Genomic DNA, 14241 nt, shown 5'->3' on the forward strand with positions numbered 1-14241 from the left:
AGCAGCCCTAAACTTTGGGGTGCCTGTGTCTTGCTGATTTTTAGTTTTCCCAATTTATACGCCCATGAGTGGAAGTGCCCTATGCTCTCTAAGCTGAGTTTTTTAGATGTTTCAGGACACACCGTACACTTCTCCAGAGTGGCTGTTGGCAATTTACAGCCCGCCCATCAGCGTAGCAAGGCTCCCATTTCTCCATGGCCTGTCCTGCATTTCTGGTTTTGACACTTTATTCAGCATGGCCCTTTTGACCGATGGGAAGCGAGACTTCTTTGTAGCGCTGATTTGCCTTTCCAGGTTGCTTGGTTGGCCAAAAAGGGCGTATGCGTTTTTTCCTGAATATATTCAGGAAAAAACGCATACGCCCTTTTTGGCCAAGGGCATCATTGTCGAGGTTTTGCCGCTTTTCCTGTGCTTTAAAGGCGATTCGAATCTACCTCCTGAAATCGGTTTCCTGCAATTCTGCCTTGCTTTCAAATCCTCTTCGTTGCCTTCCCTCCATATATTTGTGGACGAGAGTTATCATTTCTAACTCTGCAGGTTTGTGAATTGCAGTGCCCCTGAGCTCCATTTTTCAACTCGCTTTCTTGGGAGCTGGCCGCAAAAGCGCAGGATTGCTTCAGGCCCTATTCTGGCTCCGGGCGGCAGGCTGAGCCTGTGGTTAATTCTGCTTCCTGATGGGAAAATAGAGTGACCTGTGCCTGTCCCAACACCTAGAGCTAGTCTCTCATTGGTTCCCCCTCTTCCCGTTCATCCTCAGGACAAATTGCAACGTGTTCGGAACAGGAGGTTAAAGGTGCTGATTCTCCAAGGAGGGAGATTGCTAGTAAAGCGGCTGGAATGGCGAACCGGAGCACAAGGAGATGAGAAATGAGGTGCGTTTTAGAAACCTTTCCCGGTCACACGGTGTACCATCTTCTGGGTTTCTCGTGCATGTTTTCGACGTAGGAAGATGCCCTTGAACCTGGAGATTTGGGACCCATGGGATGGGTACCACGCCGTATTACTTTACAGGGTCTGCGTTAGCTCACCCAACCTCACCAAACCTCTCAGCCCCAAGAGTGTCCACCCTTATGTCTCAATCAGCTGTGGGTCTAGATATGGTCAATCCAGGTGGCATCGCAGCCCCTGAACGAATTTTGTAAGAATTTCTCTCTCTTTCACTGTCTTTGTTTCACGGGTTTTTAAAAGTAATTGATTTTTATAATAGGGTTTAGCTGCTTTGCACTGCTGTGTTTATGCCGCTTTTCACCCACTTGACTCACTTACAGAGAGATATCAATACATAGGTTTTAAGATTCTTACTAGTCATATATATTCTTGGGCGGTGAATAGGGGGCGTTGAGTCCAGTTCACTGAGCAAGGAGTAGGTCTTGTCTATTACATATTGGGTTTATGGAACGGTATCTGAGCTAATTTGAAACCCTTGTTTTATGCATCACCCCACCTCACCTTTCCCGTTAAGCAGCCATAGTGTGTTTTCTAAACGTGCGACTCTGTTCTGTTTTGTAATTCAGTTCAAGGGTAGCGGTTTTTACATTCTCTCTGTAAGTGATATCTTATGATAAGTGTCTTTCTGTGTGACTTATTTCACTTAGAATCGTCGTACCTAAATCCACTCATCATGCTGCTCCTAGCCTTATGACGTTGATTTCATGGCTGAGTGATATTCCATTGTACATAAGGACCACAACTTCTTTATCCATTCTTCTCTTTCCTGGGATGTTTAAGGTGTAACGAAGTGGAGGTTCTTGTCAACAGAGCAGCCCTAAACTTTGGGGTGCCTGTGTCTTGCTGATTTTTAGTTTTCCCAATTTATACGCCCATGAGTGGAAGTGCCCTATGCTCTCTAAGCTGAGTTTTTTAGATGTTTCAGGACACACCGTACACTTCTCCAGAGTGGCTGTTGGCAATTTACAGCCCGCCCGTCAGCGTAGCAAGGCTCCCATTTCTCCATGGCCTGTCCTGCATTTCTGGTTTTGACACTTTATTCAGCATGGCCCTTTTGACCAATGGGAAGCGAGACTTCTTTGTAGCGCTGATTTGCCTTTCCAGGTTGCTTGGTTGGCCAAAAAGGGCGTATGCGTTTTTTCCTGAATATATTCAGGAAAAAACGCATACGCCCTTTTTGGCCAAGGGCATCATTGTCGAGGTTTTGCCGCTTTTCCTGTGCTTTAAAGGCGATTCGAATCTACCTCCTGGAATCGGTTTCCTGCAATTCTGCCTTGCTTTCAAATCCTCTTCGTTGCCTTCCCTCCATATATTTGTGGACGAGAGTTATCATTTCTAACTCTGCAGGTTTGTGAATTGCAGTGCCCCTGAGCTCCATTTTTCAACTCGCTTTCTTGGGAGCTGGCCGCAAAAGCGCAGGATTGCTTCAGGCCCTATTCTGGCTCCCGGCGGCAGGCTGAGCCTGTGGTTAATTCTGCTTCCTGATGGGAAAATAGAGTGACCTGTGCCTGTCCCAACACCTAGAGCTAGTCTCTCATTGGTTCCCCCTCTTCCCGTTCATCCTCAGGACAAATTGCAACGTGTACGGAACAGGAGGTTAAAGGTGCTGATTCTCCAAGGAGGGAGATTGCTAGTAAAGCGGCTGGAATGGCGAACCGGAGCACAAGGAGATGAGAAATGAGGTGCGTTTTAGAAACCTTTCCCGGTCACACGGTGTACCATCTTCTGGGTTGCTCGTGCATGTTTTCGACGTAGGAAGATGCCCTTGAACCTGGAGATTTGGGACCCATGGGATGGGTACCACGCCGTATTACTTTAAAGGGTCTGCGTTTGCTCACCCAACCTCACCAAACCTCTCAGCCCCAAGAGTGTCCACCCTTATGACTCAGTCATCTGTGGGTCTAGATATGGTCAATCCAGGTGGCATCGCAGCCCCTGAACGAATTTTGTAAGAATTTCTCTCTCTTTCACTGTCTTTGTTTCACGGGTTTTTAAAAGTAATTGATTTTTATAATGGGGTTTAGCTGCTTTGCACTGCTGTGTTTATGCCGCTTTACACCTACTTGACTCACTTACAGAGAGATATCACTACATAGGTTTTAAGATTCTTACTAGTCAGATATATTCTTGGGCGGTGAATAGGGGTTGTTGAGTCCAGTTCACTGAGCAAGGAGTAGGTCTTGTCTATTACATATTGGGTTTATGGAACGGTATCTGAGCTAATTTGAAACCCTTGTTTTATGCATCACCCCACCTCACCTTTCCCGTTAAGCAGCCATAGTGTGTTTTCTAAACGTGCGACTCTGTTCTGTTTTGTAATTCAGTTCAAGGGTAGCGGTTTTTACATTCCCTCTGTAAGTGATATCTTATGATAAGTGTCTTTTTCTGTGTGACTTATTTCACTTAGAATCGTCGTACCTAAATCCACTCATCATGCTGCTCCTAGCCTTAAGACGTTGATTTCATGGCTGAGTGATATTCCATTGTACATAAGGACCACAACTTCTTTATCCATTCTTCTCTTTCCTGGGATGTTTAAGGTGTAACGAAGTGGAGGTTCTTGTCAACAGAGCAGCCCTAAACTTTGGGGTGCCTGTGTCTTGCTGATTTTTAGTTTTCCCAATTTATACGCCCATGAGTGGAAGTGCCCTATGCTCTCTAAGCTGAGTTTTTTAGATGTTTCAGGACACACCGTACACTTCTCCAGAGTGGCTGTTGGCAATTTACAGCCCGCCCATCAGCGTAGCAAGGCTCCCATTTCTCCATGGCCTGTCCTGCATTTCTGGTTTTGACACTTTATTCAGCATGGCCCTTTTGACCGATGGGAAGCGAGACTTCTTTGTAGCGCTGATTTGCCTTTCCAGGTTGCTTGGTTGGCCAAAAAGGGCGTATGCGTTTTTTCCTGAATATATTCAGGAAAAAACGCATACGCCCTTTTTGGCCAAGGGCATCATTGTCGAGGTTTTGCCGCTTTTCCTGTGCTTTAAAGGCGATTCGAATCTACCTCCTGGAATCGGTTTCCTGCAATTCTGCCTTGCTTTCAAATCCTCTTCGTTGCCTTCCCTCCATATATTTGTGGACGAGAGTTATCATTTCTAACTCTGCAGGTCTGTGAATTGCAGTGCCCCTGAGCTCCATTTTTCAACTCGCTTTCTTGGGAGCTGGCCGCAAAAGCGCAGGATTGCTTCAGGCCCTATTCTGGCTCCCGGCGGCAGGCTGAGCCTGTGGTTAATTCTGCTTCCTGATGGGAAAATAGAGTGACCTGTGCCTGTCCCAACACCTAGAGCTAGTCTCTCATTGGTTCCCCCTCTTCCCGTTCATCCTCAGGACAAATTGCAACGTGTACGGAACAGGAGGTTAAAGGTGCTGATTCTCCAAGGAGGGAGATTGCTAGTAAAGCGGCTGGAATGGCGAACCGGAGCACAAGGAGATGAGAAATGAGGTGCGTTTTAGAAACCTTTCCCGGTCACACGGTGTACCATCTTCTGGGTTGCTCGTGCATGTTTTCGACGTAGGAAGATGCCCTTGAACCTGGAGATTTGGGACCCATGGGATGGGTACCACGCCGTATTACTTTAAAGGGTCTGCGTTTGCTCACCCAACCTCACCAAACCTCTCAGCCCCAAGAGTGTCCACCCTTATGTCTCAGTCATCTGTGGGTCTAGATATGGTCAATCCAGGTGGCATCGCAGCCCCTGAACGAATTTTGTAAGAATTTCTCTCTCTTTCACTGTCTTTGTTTCACGGGTTTTTAAAAGTAATTGATTTTTATAATGGGGTTTAGCTGCTTTGCACTGCTGTGTTTATGCCGCTTTACACCTACTTGACTCACTTACAGAGAGATATCACTACATAGGTTTTAAGATTCTTACTAGTCAGATATATTCTTGGGCGGTGAATAGGGGTTGTTGAGTCCAGTTCACTGAGCAAGGAGTAGGTCTTGTCTATTACATATTGGGTTTATGGAACGGTATCTGAGCTAATTTGAAACCCTTGTTTTATGCATCACCCCACCTCACCTTTCCCGTTAAGCAGCCATAGTGTGTTTTCTAAACGTGCGACTCTGTTCTGTTTTGTAATTCAGTTCAAGGGTAGCGGTTTTTACATTCCCTCTGTAAGTGATATCTTATGATAAGTGTCTTTTTCTGTGTGACTTATTTCACTTAGAATCGTCGTACCTAAATCCACTCATCATGCTGCTCCTAGCCTTAAGACGTTGATTTCATGGCTGAGTGATATTCCATTGTACATAAGGACCACAACTTCTTTATCCATTCTTCTCTTTCCTGGGATGTTTAAGGTGTAACGAAGTGGAGGTTCTTGTCAACAGAGCAGCCCTAAACTTTGGGGTGCCTGTGTCTTGCTGATTTTTAGTTTTCCCAATTTATACGCCCATGAGTGGAAGTGCCCTATGCTCTCTAAGCTGAGTTTTTTAGATGTTTCAGGACACACCGTACACTTCTCCAGAGTGGCTGTTGGCAATTTACAGCCCGCCCATCAGCGTAGCAAGGCTCCCATTTCTCCATGGCCTGTCCTGCATTTCTGGTTTTGACACTTTATTCAGCATGGCCCTTTTGACCGATGGGAAGCGAGACTTCTTTGTAGCGCTGATTTGCCTTTCCAGGTTGCTTGGTTGGCCAAAAAGGGCGTATGCGTTTTTTCCTGAATATATTCAGGAAAAAACGCATACGCCCTTTTTGGCCAAGGGCATCATTGTCGAGGTTTTGCCGCTTTTCCTGTGCTTTAAAGGCGATTCGAATCTACCTCCTGAAATCGGTTTCCTGCAATTCTGCCTTGCTTTCAAATCCTCTTCGTTGCCTTCCCTCCATATATTTGTGGACGAGAGTTATCATTTCTAACTCTGCAGGTTTGTGAATTGCAGTGCCCCTGAGCTCCATTTTTCAACTCGCTTTCTTGGGAGCTGGCCGCAAAAGCGCAGGATTGCTTCAGGCCCTATTCTGGCTCCGGGCGGCAGGCTGAGCCTGTGGTTAATTCTGCTTCCTGATGGGAAAATAGAGTGACCTCTGCCTGTCCCAACACCTAGAGCTAGTCTCTCATTGGTTCCCCCTCTTCCCGTTCATCCTCAGGACAAATTGCAACGTGTTCGGAACAGGAGGTTAAAGGTGCTGATTCTCCAAGGAGGGAGATTGCTAGTAAAGCGGCTGGAATGGCGAACCGGAGCACAAGGAGATGAGAAATGAGGTGCGTTTTAGAAACCTTTCCCGGTCACACGGTGTACCATCTTCTGGGTTTCTCGTGCATGTTTTCGACCTAGGAAGATGCCCTTGACCCTGGAGATTTGGGACCCATGGGATGGGTACCACGCCGTATTACTTTACAGGGTCTGCGTTAGCTCACCCAACCTCACCAAACCTCTCAGCCCCAAGAGTGTCCACCCTTATGTCTCAATCAGCTGTGGGTCTAGATATGGTCAATCCAGGTGGCATCGCAGCCTCTGAACGATTTTGTAAGAATTTCTCTCTCTTTCACTGTCTTTGTTTCATGGGTTTTTAAAAGTAATTGATTTGTATAATAGGGTTTAGCTGCTTTGCACTGCTGTGTTTATGCCGCTTTACACCCACTTGACTCACTTACAGAGAGATATCAATACATAGGTTTTAAGATTCTTACTAGTCAGATATATTCTTGGGCGGTGAATAGGGGTTGTTGAGTCCAGTTCACTGAGCAAGGAGTAGGTCTTGTCTATTACATATTGGGTTTATGGAACGGTATCTGAGCTAATTTGAAACCCTTGTTTTATGCATCACCCCACCTCACCTTTCCCGTTAAGCAGGCATAGTGTGTTTTCTAAACGTGCGACTCTGTTCTGTTTTGTAATTCAGTTCAAGGGTAGCGGTTTTTACATTCTCTCTGTAAGTGATATCTTATGATAAGTGTCTTTCTGTGTGACTTATTTCACTTAGAATCGTCGTACCTAAATCCACTCATCATGCTGCTCCTAGCCTTATGACGTTGATTTCATGGCTGAGTGATATTCCATTGTACATAAGGACCACAACTTCTTTATCCATTCTTCTCTTTCCTGGGATGTTTCAGGTGTAACGAAGTGGAGGTTCTTGTCAACAGAGCAGCCCTAAACTTTGGGGTGCCTGTGTCTTGCTGATTTTTAGTTTTCCCAATTTATACGCCCATGAGTGGAAGTGCCCTATGCTCTCTAAGCTGAGTTTTTTAGATGTTTCAGGACACACCGTACACTTCTCCAGAGTGGCTGTTGGCAATTTACAGCCCGCCCATCAGCGTAGCAAGGCTCCCATTTCTCCATGGCCTGTCCTGCATTTCTGGTTTTGACACTTTATTCAGCATGGCCCTTTTGACCGATGGGAAGCGAGACTTCTTTGTAGCGCTGATTTGCCTTTCCAGGTTGCTTGGTTGGCCAAAAAGGGCGTATGCGTTTTTTCCTGAATATATTCAGGAAAAAACGCATACGCCCTTTTTGGCCAAGGGCATCATTGTCGAGGTTTTGCCGCTTTTCCTGTGCTTTAAAGGCGATTCGAATCTACCTCCTGAAATCGGTTTCCTGCAATTCTGCCTTGCTTTCAAATCCTCTTCGTTGCCTTCCCTCCATATATTTGTGGACGAGAGTTATCATTTCTAACTCTGCAGGTTTGTGAATTGCAGTGCCCCTGAGCTCCATTTTTCAACTCGCTTTCTTGGGAGCTGGCCGCAAAAGCGCAGGATTGCTTCAGGCCCTATTCTGGCTCCGGGCGGCAGGCTGAGCCTGTGGTTAATTCTGCTTCCTGATGGGAAAATAGAGTGACCTGTGCCTGTCCCAACACCTAGAGCTAGTCTCTCATTGGTTCCCCCTCTTCCCGTTCATCCTCAGGACAAATTGCAACGTGTTCGGAACAGGAGGTTAAAGGTGCTGATTCTCCAAGGAGGGAGATTGCTAGTAAAGCGGCTGGAATGGCGAACCGGAGCACAAGGAGATGAGAAATGAGGTGCGTTTTAGAAACCTTTCCCGGTCACACGGTGTACCATCTTCTGGGTTTCTCGTGCATGTTTTCGACGTAGGAAGATGCCCTTGAACCTGGAGATTTGGGACCCATGGGATGGGTACCACGCCGTATTACTTTACAGGGTCTGCGTTAGCTCACCCAACCTCACCAAACCTCTCAGCCCCAAGAGTGTCCACCCTTATGTCTCAATCAGCTGTGGGTCTAGATATGGTCAATCCAGGTGGCATCGCAGCCCCTGAACGAATTTTGTAAGAATTTCTCTCTCTTTCACTGTCTTTGTTTCACGGGTTTTTAAAAGTAATTGATTTTTATAATAGGGTTTAGCTGCTTTGCACTGCTGTGTTTATGCCGCTTTTCACCCACTTGACTCACTTACAGAGAGATATCAATACATAGGTTTTAAGATTCTTACTAGTCATATATATTCTTGGGCGGTGAATAGGGGGCGTTGAGTCCAGTTCACTGAGCAAGGAGTAGGTCTTGTCTATTACATATTGGGTTTATGGAACGGTATCTGAGCTAATTTGAAACCCTTGTTTTATGCATCACCCCACCTCACCTTTCCCGTTAAGCAGCCATAGTGTGTTTTCTAAACGTGCGACTCTGTTCTGTTTTGTAATTCAGTTCAAGGGTAGCGGTTTTTACATTCTCTCTGTAAGTGATATCTTATGATAAGTGTCTTTCTGTGTGACTTATTTCACTTAGAATCGTTGTACCTAAATCCACTCATCATGCTGCTCCTAGCCTTATGACGTTGATTTCATGGCTGAGTGATATTCCATTGTACATAAGGACCACAACTTCTTTATCCATTCTTCTCTTTCCTGGGATGTTTAAGGTGTAACGAAGTGGAGGTTCTTGTCAACAGAGCAGCCCTAAACTTTGGGGTGCCTGTGTCTTGCTGATTTTTAGTTTTCCCAATTTATACGCCCATGAGTGGAAGTGCCCTATGCTCTCTAAGCTGAGTTTTTTAGATGTTTCAGGACACACCGTACACTTCTCCAGAGTGGCTGTTGGCAATTTACAGCCCGCCCATCAGCGTAGCAAGGCTCCCATTTCTCCATGGCCTGTCCTGCATTTCTGGTTTTGACACTTTATTCAGCATGGCCCTTTTGACCGATGGGAAGCGAGACTTCTTTGTAGCGCTGATTTGCCTTTCCAGGTTGCTTGGTTGGCCAAAAAGGGCGTATGCGTTTTTTCCTGAATATATTCAGGAAAAAACGCATACGCCCTTTTTGGCCAAGGGCATCATTGTCGAGGTTTTGCCGCTTTTCCTGTGCTTTAAAGGCGATTCGAATCTACCTCCTGAAATCGGTTTCCTGCAATTCTGCCTTGCTTTCAAATCCTCTTCGTTGCCTTCCCTCCATATATTTGTGGACGAGAGTTATCATTTCTAACTCTGCAGGTTTGTGAATTGCAGTGCCCCTGAGCTCCATTTTTCAACTCGCTTTCTTGGGAGCTGGCCGCAAAAGCGCAGGATTGCTTCAGGCCCTATTCTGGCTCCGGGCGGCAGGCTGAGCCTGTGGTTAATTCTGCTTCCTGATGGGAAAATAGAGTGACCTGTGCCTGTCCCAACACCTAGAGCTAGTCTCTCATTGGTTCCCCCTCTTCCCGTTCATCCTCAGGACAAATTGCAACGTGTTCGGAACAGGAGGTTAAAGGTGCTGATTCTCCCAGGAGGGAGATTGCTAGTAAAGCGGCTGGAATGGCGAACCGGAGCACAAGGAGATGAGAAATGAGGTGCGTTTTAGAAACCTTTCCCGGTCACACGGTGTACCATCTTCTGGGTTTCTCGTGCATGTTTTCGACGTAGGAAGATGCCCTTGAACCTGGAGATTTGGGACCCATGGGATGGGTACCACGCCGTATTACTTTACAGGGTCTGCGTTAGCTCACCCAACCTCACCAAACCTCTCAGCCCCAAGAGTGTCCACCCTTATGTCTCAATCAGCTGTGGGTCTAGATATGGTCAATCCAGGTGGCATCGCAGCCCCTGAACGAATTTTGTAAGAATTTCTCTCTCTTTCACTGTCTTTGTTTCACGGGTTTTTAAAAGTAATTGATTTTTATAATAGGGTTTAGCTGCTTTGCACTGCTGTGTTTATGCCGCTTTTCACCCACTTGACTCACTTACAGAGAGATATCAATACATAGGTTTTAAGATTCTTACTAGTCATATATATTCTTGGGCGGTGAATAGGGGGCGTTGAGTCCAGTTCACTGAGCAAGGAGTAGGTCTTGTCTATTACATATTGGGTTTATGGAACAGTATCTGAGCTAATTTGAAACCCTTGTTTTATGCATCACCCCACCTCACCTTTCCCGTTAAGCAGCCATAGTGTGTTTTCTAAACGTGCGACTCTGTTCTGTTTTGTAATTCAGTTCAAGGGTAGCGGTTTTTACATTCTCTCTGTAAGTGATATCTTATGATAAGTGTCTTTCTGTGTGACTTATTTCACTTAGAATCGTCGTACCTAAATCCACTCATCATGCTGCTCCTAGCCTTATGACGTTGATTTCATGGCTGAGTGATATTCCATTGTACATAAGGACCACAACTTCTTTATCCATTCTTCTCTTTCCTGGGATGTTTAAGGTGTAACGAAGTGGAGGTTCTTGTCAACAGAGCAGCCCTAAACTTTGGGGTGCCTGTGTCTTGCTGATTTTTAGTTTTCCCAATTTATACGCCCATGAGTGGAAGTGCCCTATGCTCTCTAAGCTGAGTTTTTTAGATGTTTCAGGACACACCGTACACTTCTCCAGAGTGGCTGTTGGCAATTTACAGCCCGCCCGTCAGCGTAGCAAGGCTCCCATTTCTCCATGGCCTGTCCTGCATTTCTGGTTTTGACACTTTATTCAGCATGGCCCTTTTGACCAATGGGAAGCGAGACTTCTTTGTAGCGCTGATTTGCCTTTCCAGGTTGCTTGGTTGGCCAAAAAGGGCGTATGCGTTTTTTCCTGAATATATTCAGGAAAAAACGCATACGCCCTTTTTGGCCAAGGGCATCATTGTCGAGGTTTTGCCGCTTTTCCTGTGCTTTAAAGGCGATTCGAATCTACCTCCTGGAATCGGTTTCCTGCAATTCTGCCTTGCTTTCAAATCCTCTTCGTTGCCTTCCCTCCATATATTTGTGGACGAGAGTTATCATTTCTAACTCTGCAGGTTTGTGAATTGCAGTGCCCCTGAGCTCCATTTTTCAACTCGCTTTCTTGGGAGCTGGCCGCAAAAGCGCAGGATTGCTTCAGGCCCTATTCTGGCTCCCGGCGGCAGGCTGAGCCTGTGGTTAATTCTTCTTCCTGATGGGAAAATAGAGTGACCTGTGCCTGTCCCAACACCTAGAGCTAGTCTCTCATTGGTTCCCCCTCTTCCCGTTCATCCTCAGGACAAATTGCAACGTGTACGGAACAGGAGGTTAAAGGTGCTGATTCTCCAAGGAGGGAGATTGCTAGTAAAGCGGCTGGAATGGCGAACCGGAGCACAAGGAGATGAGAAATGAGGTGCGTTTTAGAAACCTTTCCCGGTCACACGGTGTACCATCTTCTGGGTTTCTCGTGCATGTTTTCGACGTAGGAAGATGCCCTTGAACCTGGAGATTTGGGACCCATGGGATGGGTACCACGCCGTATTACTTTAAAGGGTCTGCGTTTGCTCACCCAACCTCACCAAACCTCTCAGCCCTAAGAGTGTCCACCCTTATGTCTCAGTCATCTGTGGGTATAGATATGGTCAATCCAGGTGGCATCGCAGCCCCTGAACGAATTTTGTAAGAATTTCTCTCTCTTTCACTGTCTTTGTTTCACGGGTTTTTAAAAGTAATTGATTTTTATAATGGGGTTTAGCTGCTTTGCACTGCTGTGTTTATGCCGCTTTACACCTACTTGACTCACTTACAGAGAGATATCAATACATAGGTTTTAAGATTCTTACTAGTCAGATATATTCTTGGGCGGTGAATAGGGGTTGTTGAGTCCAGTTCACTGAGCAAGGAGTAGGTCTTGTCTATTACATATTGGGTTTATGGAACGGTATCTGAGCTAATTTGAAACCCTTGTTTTATGCATCACCCCACCTCACCTTTCCCGTTAAGCAGCCATAGTGTGTTTTCTAAACGTGCGACTCTGTTCTGTTTTGTAATTCAGTTCAAGGGTAGCGGTTTTTACATTCCCTCTGTAAGTGATATCTTATGATAAGTGTCTTTTTCTGTGTGACTTATTTCACTTAGAATCGTCGTACCTAAATCCACTCATCATGCTGCTCCTAGCCTTAAGACGTTGATTTCATGGCTGAGTGATATTCCATTGTACATAAGGACCACAACTTCTTTATCCATTCTTCTCTTTCCTGGGATGTTTCAGGTGTAACGAAGTGGAGGTTCTTGTCAACAGAGCAGCCCTAAACTTTGGGGTGCCTGTGTCTTGCTGATTTTTAGTTTTCCCAATTTATACGCCCATGAGTGGAAGTGCCCTATGCTCTCTAAGCTGAGTTTTTTAGATGTTTCAGGACACACCGTACACTTCTCCAGAGTGGCTGTTGGCAATTTACAGCCCGCCCATCAGCGTAGCAAGGCTCCCATTTCTCCATGGCCTGTCCTGCATTTCTGGTTTTGACACTTTATTCAGCATGGCCCTTTTGACCGATGGGAAGCGAGACTTCTTTGTAGCGCTGATTTGCCTTTCCAGGTTGCTTGGTTGGCCAAAAAGGGCGTATGCGTTTTTTCCTGAATATATTCAGGAAAAAACGCATACGCCCTTTTTGGCCAAGGGCATCATTGTCGAGGTTTTGCCGCTTTTCCTGTGCTTTAAAGGCGATTCGAATCTACCTCCTGGAATCGGTTTCCTGCAATTCTGCCTTGCTTTCAAATCCTCTTCGTTGCCTTCCCTCCATATATTTGTGGACGAGAGTTATCATTTCTAACTCTGCAGGTTTGTGAATTGCAGTGCCCCTGAGCTCCATTTTTCAACTCGCTTTCTTGGGAGCTGGCCGCAAAAGCGCAGGATTGCTTCAGGCCCTATTCTGGCTCCGGGCGGCAGGCTGAGCCTGTGGTTAATTCTGCTTCCTGATGGGAAAATAGAGTGACCTGTGCCTGTCCCAACACCTAGAGCTAGTCTCTCATTGGTTCCCCCTCTTCCCGTTCATCCTCAGGACAAATTGCAACGTGTTCGGAACAGGAGGTTAAAGGTGCTGATTCTCCCAGGAGGGAGATTGCTAGTAAAGCGGCTGGAATGGCGAACCGGAGCACAAGGAGATGAGAAATGAGGTGCGTTTTAGAAACCTTTCCCGGTCACACGGTGTACCATCTTCTGGGTTTCTCGTGCATGTTTTCGACGTAGGAAGATGCCCTTGACCCTGGAGATTTGGGACCCATGGGATGGGTACCACGCCGTATTACTTTACAGGGTCTGCGTTAGCTCACCCAACCTCACCAAACCTCTCAGCCCCAAGAGTGTCCACCCTTATGTCTCAATCAGCTGTGGGTCTAGATATGGTCAATCCAGGTGGCATCGCAGCCCCTGAACGAATTTTGTAAGAATTTCTCTCTCTTTCACTGTCTTTGTTTCACGGGTTTTTAAAAGTAATTGATTTTTATAATAGGGTTTAGCTGCTTTGCACTGCTGTGTTTATGCCGCTTTTCACCCACTTGACTCACTTACAGAGAGATATCAATACATAGGTTTTAAGATTCTTACTAGTCAGATATATTCTTGGGCGGTGAATAGGGGGCGTTGAGTCCAGTTCACTGAGCAAGGAGTAGGTCTTGTCTATTACATATTGGGTTTATGGAACGGTATCTGAGCTAATTTGAAACCCTTGTTTTATGCATCACCCCACCTCACCTTTCCCGTTAAGCAGCCATAGTGTGTTTTCTAAACGTGCGACTCTGTTCTGTTTTGTAATTCAGTTCAAGGGTAGCGGTTTTTACATTCTCTCTGTAAGTGATATCTTATGATAAGTGTCTTTCTGTGTGACTTATTTCACTTAGAATCGTCGTACCTAAATCCACTCATCATGCTGCTCCTAGCCTTATGACGTTGATTTCATGGCTGAGTGATATTCCATTGTACATAAGGACCACAACTTCTTTATCCATTCTTCTCTTTCCTGGGATGTTTAAGGTGTAACGAAGTGGAGGTTCTTGTCAACAGAGCAGCCCTAAACTTTGGGGTGCCTGTGTCTTGCTGATTTTTAGTTTTCCCAATTTATACGCCCATGAGTGGAAGTGCCCTATGCTCTCTAAGCTGAGTTTTTTAGATGTTTCAGGACACACCGTACACTTCTCCAGAGTGGCTGTTGGCAATTTACAGCCCGCCCATCAGC

This window comes from Balaenoptera borealis (genome assembly GCF_965194805.1).
Source record: "Balaenoptera borealis genome assembly, chromosome: 10".
NCBI lineage: Eukaryota > Metazoa > Chordata > Mammalia > Artiodactyla > Balaenopteridae > Balaenoptera > Balaenoptera borealis.